Source organism: Gavialis gangeticus, unplaced genomic scaffold (assembly GCF_001723915.1).
Source record: "Gavialis gangeticus isolate Ggan-Ray unplaced genomic scaffold, GavGan_comp1, whole genome shotgun sequence".
Classification (NCBI taxonomy): Eukaryota; Metazoa; Chordata; order Crocodylia; family Gavialidae; genus Gavialis; species Gavialis gangeticus.
This window is the reverse complement of record NW_017729031.1, coordinates 85,079,496-85,087,413: the sequence shown is the minus strand read 5'-3', so window position 1 is coordinate 85,087,413 and position 7,918 is coordinate 85,079,496. Positions and strand designations below refer to the sequence as shown.

The 7,918-nt window shown below is 49.6% G+C and overlaps 1 long non-coding RNA gene across 1 annotated transcript; it reads right to left on the bottom strand.

Moving 5' to 3' along the window:
• Nucleotides 1–484: 484 nt before the first annotated feature.
• On the bottom strand, nt 485–7,115 carry LOC109301764. The gene is made up of 3 exons (XR_002098613.1): nt 6,913–7,115; nt 1,939–2,068; nt 485–671 (listed from the first exon to the last, which is right to left on the bottom strand). It is a non-coding gene; the product is annotated as an uncharacterized LOC109301764 (long non-coding RNA).
• Between the last annotated feature and the right edge of the window lie 803 nt (nt 7,116–7,918).

Below are 7,918 nucleotides of genomic sequence, written 5' to 3'. Positions count from 1 at the left end.
GGAGGAAGTTGCATGCTTTGTCAGGCAGACTCTGCTCTGAGCCCTCCATTCCTGCCTGCTCAGGATTACCTTCCTTCACTACAGGATACAAGTCACTCCCAGTGACTTCCAGGAGCCCAGGTTCTACTCCCATCTGTCACCCCTCCCTTATCCATCCTTTGTTCATCTGACTGATGCATCATTGTCAACATTAACTGTTTAATTGCTTGCCATTTTCAAGGGTGGAACAAGTTCTACCTGTTTTGCCTCCTGCTCTGTCAAGCAGACTTCACTACATTTGGAAGGCCATCCCAGTAGCCAGGGGTGGTAGAGAAATGCTACATTAAAATGAAACCTCAGATTCTGGGGTCTGGTATGGAAACCACATAAATACATAGCATGGGCCAGGTCTGGCCAGTACTTTCAGAGGCTAGGCACTTAAGCAGGCATCAAATGATGTGTGGCTACTTTCTGACTCTACCACAGACTCCCTATGTGAACTTGGGTAAATCATTTAATCCACCCTATGCCTCAGCTTTACAAACTCAGGATAGTTTTGCCCTTCTCCCCTAGGTGCTGTGAAGATAAAGTCCACTGTGAATGTGCAGTGCTCCAGTATCGTGCTGATGAAGACCAAAGTAAGCACAGCTATTGGCAGAAACTCCAACAGAAAAGCAGCTTCCTTGGAGTAACTGGGGAAAGAAAGAATAGGGTGGTAAGGCACAGGCACACTGATTGATGGGACTTAGCAGAGGAGGAGATGAGGCTGCAGTCAGGGAGCACTTTTGTTTTCCTACCCCCTTTGCTGTACACCAGTCAGTCCCACTGGTGTGGCAAGCACAAAGTCAGGGCTGAACAATGGCTATGATCCTGCACTCAGACATGGATACTGTGCTCATAGCAATACACAGTAACTGTTACAAAAGCCACTTTAAAGGCATACTTGGGAAGCTTTTAAGGCCATACCAGAGTCTATTTTTGTGAAGTATGAGTGTTTTTACTGCTTCAAATGCCAAGTGCAAGCCACTGCCAGGATGCTTTATTCCTGCACAACACTTATGTCTGGAAAACTTTGTTTGTTCCCCTTGTTGTGAAATTTTGTTCTTAAATCCTCAGAAAGCCTGTCTTCCACCTCATATTTCTCAGCACTGTTTTACAGTTGCTAGTTGTGTTAGGATAAACTTTAGGCCTCCCCATAAACATCCAGGATTTGATTCTTTACTAGAGCTGCTCCCTTGAAATCAGAGTCGCCCCAGCCTAAATCTGGAGCCGCACGAATTTGTGCCCAGTTCTGTCTCTTCCCTTGCAAAGAACCGGTTAGAGTTTGCTCCTCATATAGCCAATACTCAGAGCTAACTGCTCACACGCTGGCATGGCTCAGCATGAAGAATGGCAGAATCTGGCCCTTATGAGAAGGGGCCTGAAATTTTGTTCCTTGTGCCAATGATAGCAGCCACAATCCTCTTGTTTCTCTCTCCTGAAGGGGGCATATTGCTAAGGCTGTCTCACCCTACTCTTCCTGGCTACTTAAATCTGCATATTGAGAAATACAATGAAAATTAACATGATTTGATTTTTGCTTTTGCAACAGTCTCTGGTTCTTGCAAATATTCTGGATAAAGTAAGTCTCACATTTCTTTTTAAAAGCTGCATAGAAAAACAACATGGAGGATTTCTTAGACTAAACCAAGAGGGGCTGGCAATGTACCAACTCATTCTCAGAAGTCTCTGCTTCAAAGTCTTGATCACCAAAGACCAGAGCTGGCTGAAACAGTGCACCGTTTTCCATGAAGCGATTCAAAGGAAGTGAACTTCCTTTGCTCCTAGGATGGCCCACATCCCTTCTCAGATCAAAGATCCCCATGATAGGGCAGCAGCACCATTAATTATTTTCTGCCCCAATCCAGTATGTCCCAAGGTCCAGTAGATCCTTTTCCCCCCAAACTTAGGCTCTCTCACCTCTCCCTTCTTCTGCCTCCTCATCCTCCTGCAGGGCAGGCAGGCTTCACTAGGTGTTTCAAGAGTCCACAGGTTCAGGTTCGGGCAAGCCAATAAGGGATATAAGCTCTGCAGTACAGGAGTCCAGACCCTAGAAGGGAAAAGGAGAAAGCTGGGAGTCCACATGTGTATTGGTGTCATGCACCTTCCCAGGATAGTGTAACTCCAACACATTCTCATGGTCTTGGCTCCCACCAAATCTCATACAGAGGTGGCCCCTGAGGTAAACAGGACCTAACTCAATCACGGCCTTAAATTCAAAGTCAGCACCTTAGACCAGACTTGGGGTTAAGGAGACCATGAATGCAGGTGACACAACTTTGTTCTATCATGTTCCTGTAGCAGGGCACTAGGGTGCCTGCTACTGAATGATGGTAAAAGGAGCTTAACTTCCACTCATTAGGGCAGCAGGTGGGAGTTGCTGTACTAACTATTTGGGTCAGCTGACCACCAGGGGGCAGGGCCTGGCCTTTATAACCAGAGAAGGCTGAGGCTAGAGGTCAGTTCCCCTCTGGTGGCCTCAGAAGTAGGAGTGTTGCTAAAGCACAGCAAAGCAGAGCTGAGCAGTACCTTAGAGAAGCCTGCTGGCTGGAGAGCGGCTGCTTGGCAGTACTGGGTGGAGGGAACCCAGAGAAGGAGATCTGTGAGTGAGGGAGCCAGGTTTGCCTGGAACTTATGTTGGGACCCCGGAGGGGGAGTTTTCCATTGTGCTTGGAAGTTGGGTTTTTGGAGTTTAATTACTGTTAAGGTTGGAGGACCGGGTGAGGCTGCAGGGGTGTGAGGAGGCCTCACGGGAGCTCCCCAGTAGTCTGGGGGTTCCTGGGTGCCCTGTTCGGGCACAGAGCAGTGCCTAGGAGGCATGGCTGTTTGGCGCCGGTGGCGCTGGCGCGAGAAGCACAGGACGAGCCCCAGAGAAGGGCGAGGGCGCGAGAAGTGTGAGACAGAGGGCGCGAGAAGCGCGAGTAGGCCCAGCGGCCGAGGGCGCGAGAAGGCGGGTCTGGGGGCCAGGTAAGGCTAAGGCCACCTGAGCCCAACTGTGAGAAGCCCGGGTCAGGCATACGACCCTAGAAGTGGTCTGGGGCCAGGTAAGGCTGAGGCCACCTGAGCCCAAGCGTGAGGAACGCAAGACTAGGCCTGAGCGCGGGCAAGGGCGCGCAGGAAGCGCGAGACTAGGCCTGAGCGCAGGCAAGGCGCGAGAAGTGCAAGCAAGGCCTGAGTCGGGTGTATAACCCTGCAAGGGGTCTAGGGCCAGGTAAGGCTGAGGCTGCCTGAGTCCCGATTGTGCAAAACGCGAGGAGTGTGGGAAGCGCGAGTGGTGGCCCGAGTCGGGCGAGGATCATGGGGCGCGGGCCCGAGTGCGGGTGACCGCGAGACATATGAGAGGTAGGCCCCAGTGCGGTGCTGTCTGGAAGGGGGAAGCTCTGAAAGGGGGCGAGCCCAGTTAGAAACCCGGTGAGGGCAAGGAGCGCAGAGGAGCAGGCCCTGGGAGAGGGGGCACGCATTGAGAAGCAGACCCCAGGAAAGAGGGGGCACACGTACTGAGGAACAGGTCGCAGGAGAGAGGGGGCGCGGGTATTGAGGAGAGCCTCTACGGAAGGAACTTTGGCAGGCAACTGGACCAGGCCTGGCATAGCAACGCAGGCACCGTGTCAGCGCAGAAAGAAAAGGCAGCCTCCCCTAAACACTTAAAAGATCAAAGACGTGGCAGGTGAGATTGGTGAGGGTGCATTTTGACACCGGCTAGAAATGGTAGCCAGGGGGCACTAGGGGAGATCACAGCACCCCTAAGGGCGTGCTGCCACAGTTCCCTAAGAGGAATACTCCCTGCAGACAGGCAGGCCAGGGGAGCATATTGCAGCCTGTACTCAGGAGGAAACAAGCTGGCCCAACCTGAAGGGAAACAATAACACTGCACCTGAATGGCCAGACTAAGAGCATGAAGAACCCAAGCACCTTGAGTGCACCCTCTGCAACAGCAGCATTGCTTGGTAGGGTAATAGGGGCAGCAGCCCTAGGTGCCACTTGTGGCAGGGAAGAGAGGGAAGGGGTGTGGAAATACTGTAACTGCCACCACAGCCATATAATTGCACTGGCTACATCATGGCAGCCAGAAATCACTGATGTAGTGATTTCTGGCTGCCATGATGTAGCCAGAAATCATGTATCCTGCTGCCCCCAGGCTGCCTTGTTATACCTGTGCAGCATCCCTGCCCCAGATGATGTGGAACCTGCTGAATGTGGGCTGCCTTTCTCCTCACAGACCAGACTGGCATGGACTGCAATAGCTTTTTTTGGCAGCAGGTCCTTGCCAGGCCTCATTGTCGCAGCCTCCCTGGGCTCACCACCTTGGCATCTGTCCAGCCTGGCCAAAGTGCAGCTGCTGGGGTTCTTCCCCCTGCTTCCCAAAAATCTCAGCTGGGCTCCTGCCCTTCACCACTTCCCACTCCCACTCAACAGACTCTCCCTTACCTAACTCCTGCTTTTACTCTCTCCACTATGATTTCCCTCCGCTCTGGCTCACATGGCTGCCTCACCTGCTCCCTGCCTGTATGCCTCCCCTAATGCTGGAACAGCCTGCCTGCATTCAACAGTTCGATCCCTTCTTCCAGAGCCCCCCTGAACCTAGCATCTTCAAGCAATCCGCCTTCTCGTCAGCAGTAATTATCATGCCCTCCCGCTTTTGAGCTGCTCGCCTATGACTGACTCGCTGGCCACCTTTACGTGATTAGGCATTCGGAGGGGCGATGTGTGTAATCTTTGTTTTGTGTGGAGCTGATGACACCAAGGCATGACATACATATTATAAAAAAGTACAGTAATTAGTGCTGTGTATTACAGAAAGGGAGCTTTGCCGAGAGAGCTGAGTTATATTTAGATATGAGTGAATAATCTGCAGAGAATGATTTATTCAATAGAGTTTGCTTCTTTTCTGCCCATGAATTTCTCAGAAGCAGCTTATGGCTTTTTTGACTATATCTTTTATTGAAATTATTCACCAAATAATTGTCCTACACAGTTCTTAGCCTGGCAGGGTATTTGAAATCATCTTAGCAAGATTCCACTGCATTGGTTCATTTTCCCTGGATGCAGTTGGACACCCCCCACTAGATCTCCACTTCCAGATTTCCACCCCCAGATTTCCATTTCCAGACCTCCACCTCACTGGATTGCTAGGTCACCAGGGCTAGGGACAGACACTGCACATAAACGAGTTTAAGTGATCAGAAACTAGTTTAAACCTGTAACAGAACAGATGTTCAGTGCACATAAACTGGTTTGAAAGTGGCTGAAACTGGTTTGAGATAAACCTGGTTGAAAATAGTATCAGATTTAACTGATTTGGGTCAAACCAGTTTATACAATGTCTGTCCCAGACCCCTTCCTGGTTTAAGATAAATCAGATTCCCCCAGCATCCCGGGATGCTCTCTGGGCTGGATGGGGCTCTCTGCTCCACAGCAGGGCTGGCCCCTCCCATCTGCTCCCTGGTTGCAGCTCCGGCAGAGACTTGCAGGCACAGCAACATCTACCTGGTTTCCTCCTGCTTTCCCCCTCCCCTCCCCACTTCCTGCTAAGCCAGGATCCCCATCCCCTCTGTGTTACATAGACACCTCAGCATTAGCTAGCAGACCACATGCTGGAGTGGGCCTGGCCACACCCCACTCAGCTCAGCAGTGTGGAAGGGAGGGCTGCTCTAGTGCCCCCCAGCTTCTAGCCTGAGCCCCTGAAAGCATGTGCCTGTATTTCCGGGATGTCAGTACAGTTACAAAGTGATTCAGCCTAGCCAGGTTAGACTAATCTGCAAAGATTGAATCAATTCAGGCTTTTTGAATGTCTGTCCCTAGCCCAGCAGCCTTGCTAGCTTGTCTTCCATGCTCAGAGCAGCACTGCAGTGGTGGATCAGGAGCTGTGCTGGATCACTACTGGCAAGCCAAGCCACTGCTATCCTTCCCGTGGTATAACCAGGCAGGTAAAACACTCTCCAGAAGGCAGGTGTAAAGTAAGTCAGGAGAAGGATGACATTCAGGCACTGAACTTAATCTCAGCTTTGAGGCCAAGAGAGGATCGATGTTCCCTTTGAACAAGCCGTTCCTTTGACTATGGTTCTGACAACTCTTCAGATATAAGTGGGCCTGCACCATGCTGATGCAGCTCACACTGCAGCCTGATTCTGCTCTGGGCTTACTCTCATGGCATGGAAGGGAGAGGGGATCCAGAAGTCTGGTTCCAAAGGGCACCCTCTCACCCCCACAGCTACTCTCTCACACACAAGGACTATGGAGCACTCAAAACTGCCATCTTGTTCAAAGGGCCATATCTAATGGATTCCCTTTGAGGCCAGAGTCATTCTTTCACTCCAGAGGACACATTCAGGCCATATGCAACCCTTGGCAGAATCCTTTCTCCAGATTCTGGATAAGTGCATTTGACCACATGTGTTCTCATCTTATCCATCTACCTACATTGCTCCAGACCCTGCCATTGTTACACACATGCTGGGGCTACCTGAGATGGCATGCAGACCAGAGGAGAAGGGAGAAAAGCAATTACATGCAAGCATGTGTTGCTAGTCTAGTGGTTAGGGCACTTACGCTAGGGGTTCCAGCATCTGCACTAATGAATACCTTAAATACTTGCGTAACTTGTTGGACCAGGGCTAGAACCCAGAGCTTCCCTTCTATTCCCCAGGTCACACACAGCGAATGTGCACAGAGACTTGCATACAACCTTGTGCTTTTTCTCCCTGGTTCAGTGAATCTTTACTACTGCTACACAAAGCAGAACAGCTTCCCCAAGAGGAGTACAGAATGCCCCAACCCAAAATAGCCTGCAGCAGACCAATGGCCAACAATCTACCTTGGGCATCAAACTTTTAAAAGGAAAACACTAGAAAAGCAATGAGAAGAAAGTTCTAGGTTTGTAAATTTGTCGCTTACTTTTCATTGAGAAATATTGAGGAGATGGATGTAGCTGCATCAGCAAAAAGAGTGCATTAAAGTCACATTGACTTGATGGAAGTTATGACCTCACATCTGGCATTACATCCAGTTTATTTTGGTACTTTATCTTGAGCTCAACAAGTGCAGCAAATCCACTTTCACAGATGGGTATTCAGAAGATCTGGGTACTTGGATCAGATGCCTAACTAAAGCCAAAACTCTGCTGTGTTTTGTTTCAAAAACATTAATTTTAAAGAGCTATCACATGCAAGGTCCAGACAGCCAAACTTTCATTTTGGTGTTAATGCTTAAGTTAATAGGCAAGGATATGGGAGGGGTAACACCTGTGTATCAGGAGGAAGGAGAGCTTTGGTACAGTTAGGGCAAATCTCAGTGGAATACGTCTTTGGAAGGAATTCAAGAAAATTATTTATTTTCTGCTTTTCTGTCTCTCTCCCAGCTTATAACACCTCATCATGCATGTTACACCAATGTTGACATTAGGAGATCTGGATGAAGCAAAATGGTATGCCCAGGAGCTGAAATGAGGAAGGGAGCACATTTTTTGAGGGGGCAAAGGTGGTGTTTCTTAAGACTGCAACAGGACTTGCAAATCTATCTCACCTGCCAAAACTTGATGTTGTAACTCTCTGGATGGATTTTCAAGGATGCAGCTAACCTGTCAGTCTCTGGGCAGATTGAACTGGGTACTTGAATTAATTATGTACCTCACATCTCTCATTCCTTTCTGGGCAACTTAGCACAGCCTTCCTCCTTCCTACCCTATAGGGCAGGGAATGGCTAGTTAACAGTTCAAGCCTTCTGTAACTCTTTCTCTAATTGGAGAGACCTACCTGAACCTTCAGCATTACCTCAACAGTTCTGTACTGGGCACTTCACCTGGCCACCTGTACAGTTACACCCTCCCAGCTATGCTCTCTGTGCTAACATTTCCTTGGGTGATATGGAGATATCTGTTGTACCCCCAAGACACAGTTACCAC